This window comes from Columba livia, chromosome 3 (genome assembly GCF_036013475.1).
Source record: "Columba livia isolate bColLiv1 breed racing homer chromosome 3, bColLiv1.pat.W.v2, whole genome shotgun sequence".
Lineage (NCBI taxonomy): Eukaryota > Metazoa > Chordata > Aves > Columbiformes > Columbidae > Columba > Columba livia.
This window is the reverse complement of record NC_088604.1, coordinates 31,578,875-31,599,831: the sequence shown is the minus strand read 5'-3', so window position 1 is coordinate 31,599,831 and position 20,957 is coordinate 31,578,875. Positions and strand designations below refer to the sequence as shown.

Below are 20,957 nucleotides of genomic sequence, written 5' to 3'. Positions count from 1 at the left end.
CAAGTATATTTTGGAGAAAAAAAAATGTATAAATGTATGTCTTGTTTTCGGGGAAACAGGGTAGGTTTTGAAATCTCCAAGGATGGAGATTCTGCCACTTCACTAGGCAATATGCTCCTGTGTTTGACCACCCTCATAATGAACATTTCATGTTTCAGCCTGTGTCCATTGCCTCCTGACTTATTACCATGAACTCTCAAGAAGACTCTGTTTCTGTCTTTTTTACCCTTCCACCAGGTTTGAAGAGATCCCCCATGAGCCTTCTCTTCTCCAGGCTGAACAGCCCCAGGTCTCACAGCCTTTCTTCATGTCACAGAAGCTCCAGTCCCTCAATCATCTTAGTGGCCCTTTGCTGGACTCTATTTGGTATGTCTATGTCTCTCTTCTACTGGGCAGCCCAGAACTGGACTCAGCACTCCAAATATGGCCTCACCAGTGCTGAGTAGAGGGGAAGGATCACCTCTGTTGACCTGGTGGCTAACTATTGGTTAAAGCATTCAAGGTTGCTGCATCCATTATTGCACTTGATGCAAGACCTAGAGGCCAACACTACAATCAATGGTCATGCAGCTGCATTGAAGCAAGTGGAAGGAAGTTCTTCTTCACAAAGTACAAAACTTAACTATGGGGCTAAGTCTATTTTAGAAGCCAAAACTATACATTCATTTAAAAAAGGATTAGATGGATTTGTTAACACAGGCCTGTTGTGGCCTATTAAACATGCTAATTCAGACACAATCTCCAGTTCAGAATGCTGCTAGGCTGCCAGCTGCTGGAATCTGGGAGAGCATGCCAAGGGCAAGGAGCACATCTCCCTTCTACCTTTTTTCTTTGTAATTGCTATATTTCATTGTCCTCGGTGACTTGCTGTGGAAGGATGAGCTAACGTCTAGCCTGAAAACAGTAAGATCTCATTGAATTGGAGAATAATAAACCTCAAGTGTATCAGCAAGGGTCAGAGGTTCAGTGGGAAGTGACAGGAGGGGAGCACTGAATGGAGAATGTCTGACAGCACCACCACCCCTTGGAGGTGTTCAGTGATGCTTTCCTAAAGGCATGAAAATACAGGGCCACAAAAATAGCTCTAGGGTTGACAGGTACAGATTGTATCTTTTTGCTTCTCTTTGTCACAGAGGTACCCAAAACAAGAGCAGTCAGACAAAAAGCTCAAAGCAAACTTTATTTTAATTAAAACAGCTTAGCAGAAAAAACAAACTAGAAACAAGGTCTATCAAAATCACTCAGCACTCCGACAACATTATAACTACAGATTCAGGATAGCATTTCGGAACTAATTACCACACAGAGAACACACACAGGACACCAGGAATTCCTAAAGCTCCGGATGATGATTGGAGGCATGCATTCACCCGCTCACAAAGGAGGACTCTCAAGGATACGCAGAATACCTAATCCCTCATCAATAAGGCCAGGGTGTTCAAGGACAGTCCAGAAAACACAATTGCTCACCAAATGGTGGGGCACTTAACCTCAAATGGCTTCCTTAGACCAAGTTCCTATCCTAAGGGGAGAGACCCCGATGGAAGACCTACTGCTCCGAGGGCACCATTTCAGAATGGGGTCTCCAGTGGCCTCTGTTTATAACCTTATGTCAAAATCTGATCTGTGGCCATGTACAGTCAGTGGTCCAGAAGCTTCTCTCAGCTGAGGTGTTTCATTGGCCAAGGGCTCTGTTGGCTGAGCAGGGGGTCTTGCCTTGCCTGTCCCCCAATCAGGGGGGTGTACGTGACTACAGCCAGTGTGTGGGGTTCGGTCACAGGGGTGGGGAGTGTCGTGTCCCTGCCACACTCACTATGGCTGACTCCATAGGGCTTTAAAAACGGTGTGAGGGGAAGGGTGCAGCCAGGTTCTGGAGAAACTGCAGCTCAGTGCATTTATCTATGTTACGATATTCTTTGTGTCACTGAAGGATGTGTAGTGAGGGGCTCTCTAAACCACACTGTGAAAAAATACCCCTGCACACCTTTGCAAAGTGTGCTGTTGGAGGCAGAAGGGTGGGCTGGCTGGTGGCTGCTCTGCCTGCCCAGGGTAGGCAAATTCTTACACAATTGGAATAAAAATTAACAAGGATTTGGGGAAGGCAGTCACACTTAACAGGAATGCAGTGGAGCAAAGACTCAAGCAAAATGATGTTCACATCCATCAGATTAAAAAAAAACAACAAACAAACACACACAAAACCCCCACAAAACAAACCAAACAAACAAACCAAAGGACACAAGCAAACAAAACCACAACAATAAAAACAACAAAAACACACAACTGTCTGGTCCCAGCCAAAACATGGATTGCTGATCGCCAGAGCTGTTGCAGGATGGGACCGCAGAGGGTGATAAAGGCTCTTAGCAGGTGGCTGGGATGGCATATTCCCAGGCTGTTTATCAATGTAAAGAGAAGCATCCAAAAGGAGACAGAATTTTGTTTGAAGGGAAATGTAAAGGTATTATTAAATCGTTTTTAAGGAAAATATGAAAGTCATTGTTGCTGTGTCGTATCTTGGACTCAAATGAACAACAATATGGATGGAGTTGCTTAAGTTTATTGCATGTGCCAAAGAAAGGAGGTCAGGACAGGTATAATATCTGGACAGGTCACACGGGAAAAAAATCAACTCCTTCGTGAAAAGTGCATTTACTTGTGCTTCTGGAAAAATACAGCCTGATTGTCTGAGAACTGCTTGCCCCTCTTTCTGCTAGGGCTGAGATACCTGACAAAGTACTAGCTGTATGGCCCACAGGTCAGGGGCAAGAAGCCTGGATTTATGGCAATTTTTAGAAACATCAAGAAAACCATTTTATTCCCATTCATCTCTCCACCAAAACGATGTGCTGCAGAGCTGCTGTGTGAACTGGGCATCACAGTCGGCAGCAGCCTCACTGTGGTGTATGACGCTGATGATTAAACTGATGCGTATTGTGGAAAAATAGTTGATATGCCTTATTCAGCCCCCAAGGGGAAAAAAATAAGAGGTATGAAATGAGACAGTTTGTTACAAGTAGCTCACAAATCCTCTTCAGGCTAGTGCAGACAACAAACGTCTAATTCAATCCGCAAAAATAACAATACCAATTGCTGCCCTGCTACCACACAGAGGCGAAGGACAATTTCTAAGCAGGACTTCAGGAAAATTTATAGCATAATTTTTAGTCCCTTCAAAAGCATGGAAGAAAGAATAACATTGTGTGTTTAAAAATGGAAAAGATAGAGCCTTATTGAAAGGTACTTGAAGTACTTTTGTATGTTCTTCCTCCTGCAAAAAGGAAACCACAAATATGCAAGCCTTCTTGCTTATTATAATCTGCTTCACATGGCTTTTCTTTTTTGATTGCTCATAAATTACTTCTCTCTGTGTTAATCAGTTTGTCCCATTTTATTTACATCTACTTCACCTCCTCTCATTTTAATGTGCCAGTGATTCTCAGCCTGAAAGGGAGAAGGCACAATTCACAGAACTGAACCTAAATATGCAGCCATTCCTCCCTGAATCTCAGGCTTGTGCTGAGGTATCATGTCTTGGATCCCAAGCAGGAGCACAGTGCAGGTGACCTCACAGGAGAGGGGATGCCAGGGATGCAGAGTCAGGGTTTTCTTCAAGGAAAAGCACCAAGATGCTACCCAGAGTCCTGGAAGCTTTCTCTCTTGCCCCAGCTTAATCTGCATTTCAGCTCCAGGCCAGCTCTCTTTATACCCACAGCAGACCTCTACAGAACTGAAAACCAGATTAAACTGCTGCAAACAGCTTTCAGGAGCCAAGCTAGTTTTTTTAAAGGCTTTCTGAAGTATCTCTACATTACAGTGCAAACTGTACTGTAGATATAATTTAAGTATAACTCTCTTTATTTACATATATCCCCAATCTTGAGAAGAAAAAGCCAGAAGGCATGCAAGGCAATTCTTCTTGCAGGAGTTTTACCAAAAAGCAAATCCCTATTTCCCAGGGGTCAACTTTGCCTCAGGGACTGATGCAAATCAACACCTCAGGCAGAGAGGAAACTATTTTGCTGCTCATGCAATTCCCCCTCTCTCTAAGCTGATTCTGCATAAAACCATCACACAACTTGAAACGCATGAGCTTAAGAACAATAACTTGAAGACTGTGTTTAACATAGCAAGCGTATGATGCCTACCATAATAATATATTTATTCATGAGCTATCTAATAACTGAGGAAGCCTATTTTACCATAATGCTCAGATACAGAAAAACAAACACTCTTTGTAGCTTTGCACTGTTTTTCTTGCTTCGGTATATTGATAATGCTAATGACCACAGTTAATGCCTTCTTTTGCTAATCACAGAAAATCCCTTCTTTGATAATATTGTGCTGTGACAGAATGATAAGAATTAGAGCTGTGCGCCAGAGAACCGTCTTCTTCCACAGAGCGACTTTGAACTGCCAAGCCAGAACATCAGAGAAATGCGATGTCACTGCTGCCAGCTGCAGCCCCGGGGAGTGGGTACTCAGGCTCTGTGAGGGAAACCAGGAGCAGCTAAAACTGTGGAGAAGGGTCATAACCAGAACCCACCGGCAACATGGGTTTGGAGTACCTATGTGTATGCATGCTGCTCAGGGCAAGGGGAAAGTGTAATATGATTGCAGCGATTATGCTAAAAAAACCCACACTATTTCTCTTTCTGTCCGTGTGATAATTTGTCCCTTTTTGAATAAGATGATTAAATGCAGTAATACCTGTCTGTACAGTTTTGGGGAGGACAGTGGGATGTTTTTGTTCATCTGAAACCCATGTAAGAATGGGCCAGACACAGTATGTTATCACCCCATAAAATTATCACTGAGGGAAATTCTACAGTTTATTATGCCTTTAATTTTTACATTGTCAGCTTCTTTGCCGGAAATTTTTTGCTTTACCTTAACTCCCCGGGGATAAAAGCCATTTTGCCCCTACTCTCAATGGGAGCAAGTCCAAAATCTTTTAAAATATCCTCACCTGCTGGAGCAAGCATTCCTCCTGTATCAATGTGCATCGTGCACTGAGATTTGCTTTCAGAGATGTAGGAGGAAAAACTGTGTGATCTATGCGTACAAGCTGCACTGTAGGAGCAGAGAGACAAGAACAGATTAGACTGGTGTACACGAACACCTTCCCAAAGTATAACTTTTCTTCTGTGCCGGCAGTGAATGAGCAGAATTATCCATTTGCTTTCCCAACAGACAGGAGCACCTCAGGTAGAGGTATAGTACAAATATGCCCCTCGGGAGACTGATGCTGTGTTTTCTGATGGCCCGTCAGCTTGCTGCTTTCCCTTGATTTATTTGAGCACTGGTGTGTGTCTATCTACAGCGTGCATATTTAGAGAAAGTGAGAGTGTCTACTCAATTACTACAGATAGACACCCAGGAGTGAGATTTGGCTGCTTGGAGATACGCTTTCTGCTTACTCCTGAGCATCAGTTTGGATGACAATCTCTTGAAGTCATGGTCCAAAAGAAGTCACAGATGATTCATATGATTTGAATCTTATCCTTGATTTCGAGTGCCTGTATGTCTTATTCCATATCTAATTAACCTTGCAAAATCCCAGTTTGTAAACACTAATTAGAAGCATGGAAGGTTAAGTGTTCATGTAAATCCTCCTCTGCATCTTTGGGTGTGTCAAGTGCTACAGAGAAACAAATCTGACACTAGAAAAATGCTGGGAAGTTTTGCCCATGCAACTTGAAAATTTGAGCCTGTACGTGAGAAGAAAAAAGGTGCTGTGTTAAAACTGGTTTAGAATAAGAGTCCGGAAGAGTTACAAATAGGCTGAAAACTGCAGATAGCAAAGGCAGTAAATTGATAGTAAACCCACAATTTTTACACCTTATAATTAGCAGTGGTAGTATAATGCAGAGATAAATGAAATAAAAATTGTTAGTGAAGTGGCCAGCTCAGGGGACTGATAATAAAACTGTATTTTGAGCTTAGTGTCTCTTGCCAGCAAGTCACTGATTCTGAAAATGCCAGACTGAGAAACAGCAAAGATCACCACTGTCTGATGCAGAAGTGGTTTCCTGATTCAGTCTGGTGTTTCACATCCAGCATGGGCCCTGGTGTTTGCTGGCTCCATTAAAAGGCCAAAGGCTCAATGGATGCAAAATGGAAACTGCACCTCCCTGGAGAAACACTTGCCTGAACAGCTATGAAATAGACTGCTAAGGCTTAAGGGACAAATTTTCCTGTTTTCTACATGTGCTAAATGTAATTCTAAATATACAGTTGGCATTTATAGTGCTGTAAGTAACTAAGGACACAGCAGGAACTAATCATTGTGAACTGGAAGACATAAAATTTAAACTCATCATATTTTTAAACATCAGGTTGATGAATTCTAGCTCAAAATACCAGGAAAATAAATGGTTGATTCTCCAGTTCTTGATATCGAGGCATAAGGGAAGATACCTTCTGAAAGGGATGTTCATCCAACTTATTTGCTTTATGTTATCAGCTTTCTGCAGTGGTATCTAAGTAATACTGAGCTGCATTATAAAGGACATCTGCCTACTGGCATAGGCAGACTGCCTCTTAATGGTGAAAAATGCATGACAGTAAGGAAACTTCAGTTCCTAAAGTATCATCTAAGCAGAGAAAGGGAACATCCTTCAATTACTACTGCATTATGCAGAAATTATTATGCAGAAAATAACTGAAGAACTACGTGAGGCAGAGACTTGTTAAAAGCTTGGGGAGGTGCAATAATTTCACATAAGTTTCTATTAAGACAGAATCAAAACTCAATTTAATGTAGCCCTCCTTCTTATCAGGACTTCAGTCAGGTTCTTCTGTGGCAGATAAAGCCCTAATATTCTTTCATCAAACATAAAATTATTCTTTGGTGTTAATTCCACGCTGCCTTCCACATCACCTTGTCTATCCTTTCTGTAAGTTCTGCTTTTCAGTGTTTCTAAGTCTGTAATTTTCTTGGCTGTGTTATGCTTTTGCAATACCAATGACACAGTACCCCTCCTGCAAGAGATATGCCTCTAATTCATCAGTCTTATTATAGATGCTTTCAGCAACGTTTTTTTTGTAACAGATATTTCGCATTTCTTTTCTTTCTCCTACTGTTCTCCTTTCTCTACCATTGCCCCTTGCAACCTATGCTTACAGTTCAGATCTTTATGGGCCTAGCTCTGATACCACTTTACACTGGACAATTTTTCACTAGAAAATAGACTATTGATTTACAGTGGGGTAAATAAAACATGACCTCAGGCCTTTTGTCTTGAGAATTTTACCTTTCGCATCGTTAGCACTTAAAAATGTTACTGGGTGATTTCTGTTGATACATTCAGCTGAGGTGCAACACTCCCTCCTCCCCGCAGGCCTCCCACATTAAAAATAGAAAAATAAAAAAGATACATTGCCTTATCTTTCTATGATAACAGAAGAAGTACAAGAAGGGGTTTTAAATGCCTTCAGAGCATTAAAAAAGGTGTTTGTCATCTCAAGCGATAGAAAGGACTTAGTCACCATAAAATCTACTAACCATAAACCACACAAACTTCACACACATTTTGTGTTATTAGTATTACAAAGCATTTCTATAGTGCCATACATCTCCACAGCCACTTCTTCCAAGCAGATAAAGCACATTCCCTTCTTCAGAGAGCCTGCAATTTAAATAAGTCAAGACAAATATTGTATGTGATAAAAATAGAGGACAAAAGTTCAGGGGGAATTGATGTGTGGAGACAGCTGATAAGGAGAAGAGTGGAAAGGGAAATGATTGAAGATTGCTGTTTGGGATCCTTTCAAAACTAGCGAAAAAGAATCTTGGCACACTACAAAGTCCATGGCAATAAATGCAGTAGTGGTAAGACCTCAGTTGCATTTATACTTTGAAATGTATTTTACATGGAAGAAGAGTGCTGCCCGGCCAAAATGGCTCTTTCTGGTCTGTCCAGATGAATTATACATAAAGGAGGTCTGGATGAATTATACATAAAGTGGGCATTGGCTAGGATGCAATGTTTTCATATGTGACCGATTTGGGATTTCATAAATGGGCTGGATTTTCAAGAGCAACATGCTAATGCATACAAATACTTCCCTTGTGATGAGGACTCTCAGGCTGGGCACCCAAGAAAGAGGCATCTGATACTGAGGAGAAGGTCACAGTTTGTGCGCAGGTTGAGAGCTGCTGGCTGGACACATCCAGGAAAGCTGCTAATCCAGGGAAAAGCAGTAAGGATTTCAAAAAGCATTGGTGACTGTGGGGCTTCCCACCTCCTGCTCAAGACAGGGGGAGCACACTCATAGCACTTGTGGGGCACCTGGCCCTGGCTGCTGCCTGGAGGTGGTCCAAGTGCTGACATTTGTGGGAGGCTGGTGCAGGGTCCCCCAAGGAAGGTGTGCACATGAATCCCTTCCTGTCTGCCCCACCAGGCAGCCTGAGCCAGGGCAGGAACCTGCTAATTCACCTTATAGTCTTCCTCTGGAAAGAGATGCTGTGCCCCATCATTGCAGAGGAGATCATTTGCTCTCAATAAATTCATCACAGGGTTTCACTGCAGCAGCAGGTTCTCACTGAGATCTGGTGCTGTGTTTACAAACTTTGGTTTATTATTAATATTAAGCTTCCTTCCATGACTTGCTTCAGATGGCATAAGAAAAAGCACAGCTATTTGGGTATGCATCCTCAGGGCATTTACCTAAAGTCATATGGGTTTTTCAGAGACTCAGAATAACTACTTAAGTGTCTCAGATGAAGCAAAACTAATGAACATATCTAAAGTTTGTAGGTATAGACCCATCTATAAATGTGTGATCATTATATCAGCACGTACTTTAAAGAGAGGTTTTGTGGGGCACATAATTGGCAGCATGGATTGGGAAACAAAAACAAGGTAAGCACAAGAGAAAAAGGAAACATGCAGTTAAGTTGAATATTCAGAAACAAACAGGAAAGGATGATTTAAGAAACATAAATACACACATAATTTGAGAAACATTGTCTGAAAGAGGACATTTCACTTTAAAAAAAGACTTCTAATGATGAAAGCCAGAGGGAGAGAGGAGGAAACAGAAGATGTCAAATACTAGCATTTAATTAGGCCTGCTTAAGAGAAGTGAGGGCTAATATTTAGGTCCAGATCCTTTAAGTGTATGATTTTTTGCATAATCTTATTATGCACATAGTAAGAATTATGCATAAAATACACAAGAACTAGCCATATACTCCAAAATATATTACTTGTCTCCCTCCACAAGCACAGAGCGTTGCGATGTCCACCTTCTTGATGAGCCGAGCCAGTGTCTAGTTGTTCGAAGTGCTGATCTCTTTCTAGAAAATGCTGTTTAATCTCAGCATGCCATAAGAGAAGAGGTGCCAGCGGAAACTCCAGCTAAAGAAACGAAATGGTTTCCCCTTAGATTGGACACAGAGCTTTCAAAACTGCTGGGAAACAGTATTCCTCAAAACAGCAGGCATGACAAATGGGAACTAAGATCTGAGTTTAATCCTTTCACCTCCTTTTAAATAACATGTCCATGAACAGAAGTTGAAAAAAAGAATGAGTTCAGAATGGATTTGTTTCAAAACTGGAGACACAAATAAATCTCACATTTATTAAATATGTTGTTCCTGTTGGAGATGAAGTGGCAGCTAAATGTTGAAATGTAATAATTGCATTTGACAGAGATGCAGTTCATCACCGTTTTCTACTTTAAAGAAAGACTTCCCTCCAACTCAGATTGCAACCCAGCAGTAGTTACTGGGGGTCTTCCCAATTTCTAAGGCTTTTTGAAATTGTTTTCAACATCACAATGCATTCAATTCTTAATGTGACCTACCTGAGAGAAAAAAACCTGCACGTGATGACTGAATCCGTGGCAAACATGGACATGAACTTCTGGTTTCAATTCCTATATTAAGGTGTTCTTAGACATTTTATTTATACCAGCCACTGGATGCAAGGCAGAAGCTTTTTCTCCTAACAGAGACTGTCTCTGCACTATCCCCTGCTTTCAGCTGAGTGTTGCAATCAGTAGGTTGCAGAGTTCTGATTTCTTTCTCTGGCCCAGAGCCTGAACTGAGTTTTGGGAAAATGCACTAACTTAAACAGAGATTTTTGGAGCTGACATGATCTTTTAAAACTCTAATTTCAAATGTCCCCCTGACTACGCACTTGATTTTAAGTATGTGAGTGGTCTCGTGTAGCTGACCCTAGATGAAATGTAATTTCATCACCTGTAAATAACTTTTCCTTTATTTGTACTTCCTGTTTGCTTACTCTGGAATTACTTTGGGAGGAAAACAAGAGATGCCCCAACTCCAGGAGTGTGGAAGGTACGAAAAGATCTATAGTATTGTGTATAAAATTCAAGAAGGCATAACATCTAGGGCAATAATGCACACAAGAGGGGATATCAATATAGAATCATAGAATCATCGAATAGTTTGGGTTGGAAGGGACCTTCAAAGGTCATCTAGTCCAACCCCGCTAGTCCAAAGGTCATCTAGTCCAACCCAACTAGATCAGGTTGCTCACAGCCCTGTCCAACCTGGCCTGGAATGTCTCCAGGAAGGGACATCTACTGCCTCTCTGGGCAACCTGGGCCAGTGTTTCACCACCCTCATTGTAAAACTTGTATTCCTTATGCCTGTCCTGAATCTCCTCTCTTTTAGTTTGAGCTTCTGGTACTGGCAATGACTCCTGGGGTTCAACCTCACCAGTCTGCAGACAGAGGCAGCTTCCACCTACAAATTTCCCAGTGGTGCAATAGTCACTGTTTCATTTTCTACCTTGGCAGGAGACTAGTTTTTAACAAGAAGTTCACGTTCCCTTCCTAGGAGGAGCCAGTGAGGAGGCCTCCCATCTGATTTCTCTGTATCAAATCACTCAGGTTGTCTCCATGACAAAATGCTGTCCTTGTACTCCTTAACAGGAGATAGCTGAAGTAGCACTTTTGCCACTGGAGTTGTCACTAGCAAAATATTTCTACAGCAGAATTCTGTATTTTCTCAACAATTATTTAAAACTTCTTTTGAGCTTTATCACATATGAACCCTATAATGTTAAAAATCTAGTCAGGCAATTTCTCTCTGCTTCCAGTGCAATCTGGTAACCCAAATGCATTGTTTACAGTTATTTCTAGTGAACATACAGTATCTTGTCAGCCTTCTGTCGATGTTGCTGCTGTAGTTCATTGTTAATTAACCCCTTATATAGCACGAGGTTTTAGCACTCTTCTTGCTAATATTCTCAGCTGTTTCAGCCTGACTCCTGCTCACACTGTCTGGATTTAAGTGTGCTGCAGCAGAGATTGAGTGGTGTAAAAGTGCTACCGGCAGGCTGGAGGGGGCCTTTGGGATGAGGGGGAGCTTTCACAGAATCACAGAATGTTAGTGATTGGAAGGGATCTTAAAAGATCCAGTCCAATCCCCCTGCCAGAGCAGGAACACCTACATGAGGTTACATGGGGTGGTGTCCAGGTGGGCTTTGAGTGTCTCCAGAGGAGACTCCACAACCTCTCTGGGCAGCCTGGTCCAGTCTTCTATTACCCTCACTGTGAAGAAGTTTCCTCTTGTATTCAAATGGAACCTCCTGTGTTCCAGTTTGGAACCATTGCCCCTTGTCCTATCATTGGTTGTCACTGAGAAGAGCCTGACTCCATCCTCGTGACACTCACCCTTTACATGTTTATAAACAGTAATGAGGTCGCCCCTCAGTCTCCTCTTCTCCAAGCTAAAGAGACCCAGCTTCCTCAGCCTTTCCTCATAAGGGAGATGCTCCACTCCCTTCATCATCTTTGTTGCCCTGCGCTGGACTCTCTCCAGCAGTTTCCTGTCCTTCTTGAACTGAGGGCCCCAGAACTGGATACAGTATTCCAGATGTGGTCTCACCAGGGCAGAGTAGAGGGGAAGGAGAACCTTTCTCGACCTACTAACCATCCCCCTTTTAACACACCCCAGGATGCCATTGGCCTTCTTGGCCACAAGGGCACAGCGTTGGCTCATGTTCATCCTGCTGTCCACCAGGACCCCCAGGTTCCTTTCCCCTACGCTGCTCTCTAACAGGTCGTTCCCCAACTTATACTGGAACCTGGGGTTGCTCCTGCCCAGATGCAAGACTCTACACTTGCTCTTGTTATACTTCATTAACTTTTTCCCCGCCCAAATCTCCAGCCTGTCCAGGTCTCACTGGATGGCAGCACAGCCTTCTGGCGTGTCAGCCACTCCTCCTACCTCGGTGTCATCAGCAAACTTGCTGACAGTGCACTCTAGTCCCTCATCCAAGTCATTGATTAATATATTGAAATACTGGTCCCAGTACTGACCCTTGAGGCACCCCACTAGATACAGGCCTCCAACTGGACTCTGCCCCATTGACCGTGACTCTCTGGCTTCTTTCCTTCAGCCAGTTCACAGTCCACATCACTACCTGATCGTTCAGACCACACTTCCTCAGTTTAGCAGCAAGGATGCTATGGGAGACTGTGTCAAATGCTTTACTTTAAAGCGAGTTCCACACTAGTGGCAGACCCTTGGTGCCCGCCACGGTCCAGAGCAGCAACTGCTGCTCACACAAAATCACAGAATCACAGAATGTTAGGGATTTTGGTGCCCACCGTGATCCAGAGCAGCTCCCGCTGCACCCAGCTTCTCTCCTGAAGGAGTTAGCTTGGGTTTTCCTGGAGTAAATGCTGTAGAGAACAAAACAGGCTACCCACCTACGGCTGAACATCAATTGCTTCCCTAATGTTACGCCTTGGCTCATTTTGTGTCTGTACCCTCGCTATCTGCCTTCTCTTTCACACATCTCCCTCGTATTAACACTCCTTTTAGCTAATGCTAGATTTTTTAAGAGATGCTCTCATCTATGTCCATGTTTTTTTGTTGCCCTTAAGGAGAAAAAGGGAGTCAATGCAGAGCTGAAGGAAATCATGGGCCCTGCCAAACAACAACATGACTCTGGAGGCAACCGAAACAAATAGCACATCCTTTACCTATGGCAGAAGATTCAAATCGCCTTCCTGTCGATTTATACAAAGCAAATTTGATGGATTAATTTCAGAAGTCAGAAGCAGAAAACATTTATGGATGCATAGAAATGATTGATGATGCTGCAAGCACTCTCTCCTGGCTTTGCTCCATTGTTTGGCTTAGAAAATGCTTTTGACAAAGCAGAACTACTTTCTGCGAGCAACTTTCTGTGATCAACTTCAATAAGAAATATAAGGGCCAGATTAAAAATATGGGGAAATAAAGTATAGTCATACACTTATGAAATACATGGTCATTGTGAAGCTGCCCCCTTCATTTTGGCAATCAAGTTCTATTCAGACTGTTACAAGCTGTCTGTGCTATATACAAGCTGTATATAGACAAGTCCTTGTCTATACTGCACAGTGCTCTCAAAAAAAAAAAACAAACACAAATATCTGATGTGCACTTCCCTTTCCTGTAAGCCTAACCAGATCAGACCAAACACTTTGATGAAGTATTAAGGGAGGAAAAGCCATTCTGCTGTGTCTGCTGTTTGCCATTCTGCAGACCACTGTTGGAAGGTGGTAGAAGCTCTGTCTGGGAACAGACAGTGACAAATGAAAGCCACCAATGTCTGGTCACAGAAGCTAGTGCACTTACGATATAGCCATTACTAGACAGATGGGTCCCTCCTTGCAGTTCTTCCATTTGCAGGCTACTCTCTGCATCTCTTAATGTCCACAAAATGGACTTCACAGAAACACAATCTTGGTTTTTAAGTCATTTGAAAGAGTCACTTCTACACGTGGTAAAGACTCTCAGCATACACATGCATTCAATTTTGCATTATGGACCTTGACTTCCACATAAATTTGAGAAGAAACTTCTCAGTGAGGGTGACAGAGCACTGGAACAGGCTGCCCAGGGGGATTGTGGAGTCTCCTTCTCCGCAGACATTCAAACCCGCCTGGACACCTTCCTATGTAACCTCATCTAGGTGTTCCTGCTCCAGAGGGGGATTGGACTAGAGGATCTTTCGAGGTTCCTTCCAATCCCTTACATTCTGTGATTCTGTAATTCTGTGATACTCATTCCTTATGACACAACTTCTAAATATCAGAAGCAAAATTTTATTATAATAAGCATATGCTTTTTCATTATCCATATGTTGTTACATATGCTAGTACTTCCTCTTTCCTCCCTCAGCTTTAGTGTGTCCCAATCCAATTAGTCCATGCCATTTGTCTGTGTTTTGGAGTATCACGAAGATCTTATCCAATATTACAGCATCATATGTTAAAATGTTATTTCTTGTTGCTTAAAAAGTCCAAATCAAAATAGACTTCACAATCCACCTAGGAGTCTCCATTTCTAGCTGTATAATGTAAGTGATAAATTATTCACCTTTATTTTATGGAATTTCTTGCAATGTAATTACATGAAAATCTCAAATTGTATTTGTAAGTGATAGAGTGATTAAGATTTTAAATATCTCATTTACATGCTGGTGGTAATCTTTTAATGAATATATGAGAAAAGGTTATTGGTTTGTGAATTCTGTCTGAATGAACAATATTCAGAGAATTTAAAAAATAGCTATATAGCTACTCTTTCTCCCCAGAATTTTTATCTCCAGATGCACAGAAATAGAGTTTTGATTCCAGAACATGCTCTGCATTTAGATAATAATGAAGCATAAGATAATAATAGCGCACAAGCTCTGGCTGAAGTGTAATTCCAGCTCTTCTCCAGTTCTGGTAGGCACATGATTTCCATACACTAAATTAATGACTGCAGGAGCCATAAAGGAAATTCTTACTGGTACACTCTGTTACAGTGCTATGACCTACAACTCTTGAACTTTAATTCATTTTTCAGGCATGTTAAATTTAGGCCCCTATCTAGCAGTGTCGTCCATGGCAGCCTGTCTACACATTAGCCTGTTCTGCAGTGTTCTCTGAATGCAGTATATGACCATCACTATCGCTGCCTTAGCATTTCAGCACTGCCTTTGTCAGCTTTAGGACAAAGTCAGCTTTACAGAAAAGGACTAGGGGTGCCTGGTGGACACCAAGTTGAACAGCAATGTGCCCTTGCTGCAAAGAAGGCTAACGGTATCCTGGACTGCTTTAGGAGGAGTGCTGCCTGCAGGTCAAGGGAGGTTATCCTTCCCCTCTGTTCTGCACTGGTGAGGCCACACCTGGAGTGGTGTGTCCAGTTCTGGTCTGCCCAGTAGAAGAGAGACGTGGACATACTGGAGAGAGTCCAATAAAGGGTCACTAACATGATTAAGGGACTGGAGCATCTCTCCTATGAGGAAGGGATAAGAGAGCTGGGGCTGTTCAGCCTGGAGAAGGCTCATAGCAGGATCTCATAAATGTACATAAATAGCTGGAGGAAGGGTGTAAAGAGATTGGAGGCAGGCTCTTTTTCAGTAATGTCCAGTGAGGCACTAACTGAAATACATGAGATGTCATCTGAACATCAGGAGGACTTTATCACTGTGGTCGTGACTGATCATTAACACAGGTTCCCCAGGGAAGTTGTGGAGTCTCCATCCTTGAAGATACTCAAAAGTCATCTGGACACACTCCTGGGCAACGGCACTAGATGGCCCTGCTTGAGCAGGGTGCTGGACCCTCAGCTATTCTGTGTTTCTGTGAATCCAGCAGTGCTTTTAGGCATCCAAGAACTGTGATATTAGGGGCGTGAATCCAGGAGATCTGATTCTCATTACTTGTTCGCTTTTGCACTGTTTATCCTTACATCTTTAGAGCTCTTACCACTTTCTCAACCAGCCTGTTGACCACACTGTCTAAAGCAGTTTATCAAAGGGAATATATTGTGATAGTGTCAGATGGCTTTAATGCAACATTATTTGCTCACAAAGAATAAGATAAATTCTGTTTTTCTGAGCTCTAAAGCAATGCAGGGAATGCTCTGTCAATTAATGCTCACCTCCTGCCATTTTATCTCTTGTTTTCCCTAGATTTTTGCGTAGAACTTTCCTTGCCATGCTGATACTTCTGCTTTCTCTCTGAGTGCCTCTGCTCTTCCTAAAGCTTCTTGCAAAGACACAAAGACCTTTAAAAAATGTACCCAGATAAACACCTTCTCCACCATTTGCTCTGCATACACCTTTGATTTGGATGGCAGCACAGACCTGTCTCTAAAGCAGAGACTGCTGTTATTTTAGCTACCTTCTCCACATTGGCATGTCAAACTTCTGTGAAGTGTGTCAGAGTGGATATGTGCCTCCAACTTGATCCAGAGATGTATAAGAGATCTAATCCATTGTGTAGCAAAGTCTGACAAACTGCACAGACTAGGTCAGTTTATGTTCTACAGTGCTGAATTTTTCTATTACCAGGGAAATGTGATACTGAATTAAAGTTCTTCCTCATCTCTTATTTTCTGCTTTGCTTGATTTATGGATTAGAAAAAAAAAAAGCACAGATATGTTTTGATAGATACCCCTTCTCATAGGGGTTTTATAATTCAGAGTGCTATCATGCAAGCAAGGAGTTTCCTAGAAGAAGACTTTCTGATGAGATATGGAGACTATTCTGTTAGAAATGAGGGGTGTGTTTCTGCTCTAGTGACAGTGATGCCAATCAGGACTTTGAAGCTGACAGAATAATAATGGCTAAAACCAGTGAAAGACTGAAAACCCATGAATTATCTCAGATTAATTTTAGGATGAAAATTTCAACTTGCTGCAGTGAATCTTGCAATCAATACAGGAAACCCCAGCACTTTCTTACCGTTCCAGATCTCCAACCAAGAGATAAGAGACAATAGATGAACAATAGCTAAGGTTTTCTGAGGTGATAGGGTTGCAGTAGTCTTCGTGATGAGACCCATGGAGCAGTTTTATTCCTTCCAAAGCTCAGATACTGTTGAGCAGCAATGGGCTGAACTGCCCCACACCTGGGCTTCACCCAGGCATGGAGCTGGCTGTCCCCATGGCTTGGTCCTAACCCAGCCTCGGCTCCCTGCAGCACCACCCACCCCACCCAAAACACATCAGCATCCTACCAGATTCTCTGATTTAGGATCTTTAACCCCACCTCTGTTAAGAACTGGATAACAAAAATAGTTGGTTTTACCAGCACTTATCTTATTTCCCAAGACTCTGAAAGATTGCTGCTTTTCATTCACTGAGAAACCTTTACTGGGATGATTACAGCAGAGTCAATTATTTGATTTAGGATAGGCGTTGCCATCAAATAAATAATAACATGCTCATCCTCTTTTCTCTTTAACCATCCCTTCTTTTTGGAAAATCACAATAGTTCTGCTGATGCACTTCAGGAAGACCAGGTCTCCTTGACAAATGTTGCAGTAGTTATACAGTGCCTCCAAGATATCAGGTTTCCAGGGAGGGATAAGTTCAGTGAGCCTCCCTGCAGTATTGCCCAGGACCTGTGCCAGAAGAAGACTGTGTTTCCACACAGACCTTCCTCTTACTTCCCAAGCCTTACATTTCTATCACAAATGGAGCTGAATTCACCCCAAAAAATGAATTTACCATTTGTCATACAAGAAGATTACACGGATTAAGTAAATCAGCATCATCCACAGAGTGACCTGGACAGTTGCTTGTAGGAGAGGAAAATCCAATATTATTGTTAATGGCAAAAGGTTCTTTATCTCACTATTCCAAATGAAATTCAAAGTAAGCAAAGTTGATAACGCAATATGGTCTTTCACTTGAATAGTGTTTCTGAGCAAGCATTTGTTACTGCTTTTTTACCCAAGGCATTTAGTCTGTTTTCTGCTTGCAAATTATTCATCAACAAGCTTTGCTCTTAAAATATGGTGGTTTTGTTGTTCCAGAACAGTTTTACAAACAGTTTTCAGTTTCTTGAGTTCTCAATTTAGGATGTTTGCTATTCAGTTTTCATCCAGAGCCCACCATAATTTTGATTCCCTGACCAGAGTAGAAATACAGCCTGTCAGCCAACTTCCTATAAAATAAACATATGTGCTACTTATTTTTTCATCTTCTTCTGCTTCCTTTTCATATTTTCTTATCTCATTTCATTTTCAGTAGCTTTTCCCCCTAACTTTCTTTTTAAGTTCATCTTTTTCCTTCTGCTTGCCCCTTTTTCATTCCATCTTCCGGCAGTCTCCCATCCACCATTTTATTGAGTCTCACACAAGTTTAGAAAAATGTGTCTTCTACAAATTTTCAAACAAGTTTTCCAAACCTGTATGAGATTGTTTTCAGAGCAGAGAGGGTTTCCCTAGTCAAACACCTTTTCTCTGGAGACTGCCACAAGATCAGAGTTACTAAGAAAATTGAGAAAGCTCCAAATTATAGTTTCAGACCCAGGAGTGCTGCATACAAATGTGCCTTATTTTAGAGAATGTAATAAACTTTTATCAGCAGCTGAAATCTGAGGATATACATTTATTTGTTGCCTATGGCCGAGTAAATGTGTTTAGTACATGAAAATTCTCCTAGCAGGAAGATCTCACGTGAACATATTACTAAGAAAAATACTTAGGCAGTTTGTTTTCTGAAAACCATGGAGAGGAGGTTGTCAGAGAGCAGAGGTCCTGCTGAGGACCTCAAAAACCCCCAATATGATATTAATGGTTCTGATGAACAGTCCTTTCCACCCATCTGGCTAATGTATCTGAAGTCAATAGTAAGTAACACTGCATGAGTTGCAAACAATAATTTATTAAGGCATATATGTTATGGGAAAAGCAAGCAGTGATCAGCTTTACTTTCTGATCAATTAACAGCACTCAGAAAAGCAGAACTCAAATTATTCTGCAACCCCAAATGAACTGATCTAGTCATTAGGAAGTCTGTGGTGCTGCTTCATGCAAGCAGCTGTTCATTTTATCATATTTACTTTTATAAATTACTGTTATCATCCTGCAACCTTAGCTTTATGACTCCTTGGAAACTACCCAAGGTTTGATTTTTAAGGACTCTATATGCAATTTAGTCTACTTCAAGAGAGAATATTGGAAATTTTGAATTAATTGGAATTGCAGTAGGAAATGTTTTAACAGCTATTTGCAAGTAATAAGAATACATTGTAAGCTCCCACAGACGGCACTTTCTAATCAGGGACTTTGGTCCCACATGGCAGGCAAACCTCTGTGATTAGGAGATGCTGACATCTGCTCCCTTTCAAGCCGCCTGAGATCCACACCTCAAAATGGCCCACAGAAAGCAGTTCCCAAGACAAAACAGCCTTTCACTGCACACATTGCCATTGTCTTCATGCTATCATCATTTGTTTAACCCACAGAGCTGCTGCTCCCCTGCTTGCCTTTCCAGGAGCCTGAGTAACCCATTGTCAGATGACAATCATCATGGGTGACAGGAGACAACGTGGCATTCTGCTTCCCAGAACAGGAGCAGAGCCTTTGGGATGGAATGTGCTAGAAGTAGGAAGAAGATAATGTATAAAAAATAACTTCTGTACTTGCTACAGTAGTGCCTAAAAGCCTGGAAAATGAGATCATGCTGCGTAGCTGACCAGTGTCACCAGTGTCCTGCCCCAGCTGGAGGAGTCCAGACCAGCACTGGAAAATGAGCTACAGCACAAGACAAATCCTGCTTTCCTTATAGGACTGCTTCTCTTCCTCTTATTCTCACTTTTATCATTACTATCATTGTTATTTTAAGAAAGCAAACCGGAAAGGAAGAAGGAAAATGAAAGGGCAGGTGGAAAGGGATATAAAAGGTGATTCAAGTGAAAAGGGAAAGAAGAGAACCAGGGCCGAGGGAAAAGCCTGCTGGAACTCCGCATGTTTCCCTCCCCTTCAGTGAAATTTAACTTTCAGGCACTCCAGGATCCTTTCTTTCCTTTCCTATGTGCAGGTGGCTTTTCAAGATAGATTGCTTGGCATTCACCAGTTTTCCTCCCCAGACTCTTCATTTGGCAGCATATGCTGCAGCTACTAATGTGTGTAGCCCAGGAAAAAACAATTCAGCTGCAGAAAAGTAGCTTGTAATTCAATTATATTGTAGAAACACACAAACTTTGGGGAAAGAAACTGCACTGCCCAGTGTGTGCCTGTCATCCTCTGGTGACAAGGGATCTTGACTTAAGTTACAGGCAGCAGCAACAGCAGGAGGGACTTCACCTGGGCTGCCATGTAACTAATAGCAAGGCACAAGCCAGTGCACTTGTTTTACTAGATACATTTTCATCCTGAAAAAAAGTCATTGTTTTTCTCTGGTTGGGCAGCAAAAGTGTGCCTGCTAACACATGCTATACTACAGATGTGGTTAGTTCAATATTATCTTCCTTTTGTATGTGTGAATCATTGGCTGCTGAAAAGACAAAAAACTCTGTGGGTCTGGTGTTACCTTTGGCTGAAATGCTGGACCAACATACACTTTATCAAAACAGACCAAGGGAAGAAGTCCACCTGTCTGAGCCTGGGAGAGAAATTTAGTCTTTAATATGGGTCTTTTCTAAATTATTTATTCCTATTTAGATAATATAAGGTTTCCATAGTCACTGGCTGGCTGTGATTTCTAAAGCACCGCTTGCTGCAGGGATCCTCATTCACTACCTTATTTCCAGTTTTCTTGATTTCCCTTTGTATAAAGGGATTTAATTGCAGAGAGTTGTTGACCAAATTTGCATTTCCATCCTCCTCTTGCCTGTCTGCAGGGCACTGCATTTCTTCCAAATGGCTCTGCTGTCACGTCCTTGGCCTCCGCCTGCACAGGACTGCACAGTAGTGTTGCCTTGCACTCCTAGGGGTGATCTTTTTGTTTCATTTCCCTTAATGGTTTTTATACAATATGGAGTTATGCCAAGATCAAAACTCACATAGCAGCCTGTCCCTGTTGCTTATATGCCTCACAGCCATACATGTGTCTAACAGTGACCCAAGCTACAAGCTGCTTACAAAAACTGGGCAGCACGTGTCCAAGATGTATATGTAAAAACTTCTTTTAATCTTCCTCTTCTCTGGTTATGCAATTAAGAGCAGCAGTTGTGTTGGCAAGGTGACTATTCTTACT

The 20,957-nt window shown here is 42.0% G+C and overlaps 1 long non-coding RNA gene across 1 annotated transcript; it reads right to left on the bottom strand.

The window, feature by feature from the left end:
* Positions 1-1,172: 1,172 nt before the first annotated feature.
* LOC135579231 (uncharacterized) lies at positions 1,173-9,407 on the bottom strand. The gene is made up of 3 exons (XR_010471944.1): positions 9,215-9,407; positions 4,970-5,073; positions 1,173-4,516 (listed from the first exon to the last, which is right to left on the bottom strand). It is a non-coding gene; the product is annotated as an uncharacterized LOC135579231 (long non-coding RNA).
* Positions 9,408-20,957: the final 11,550 nt, after the last annotated feature.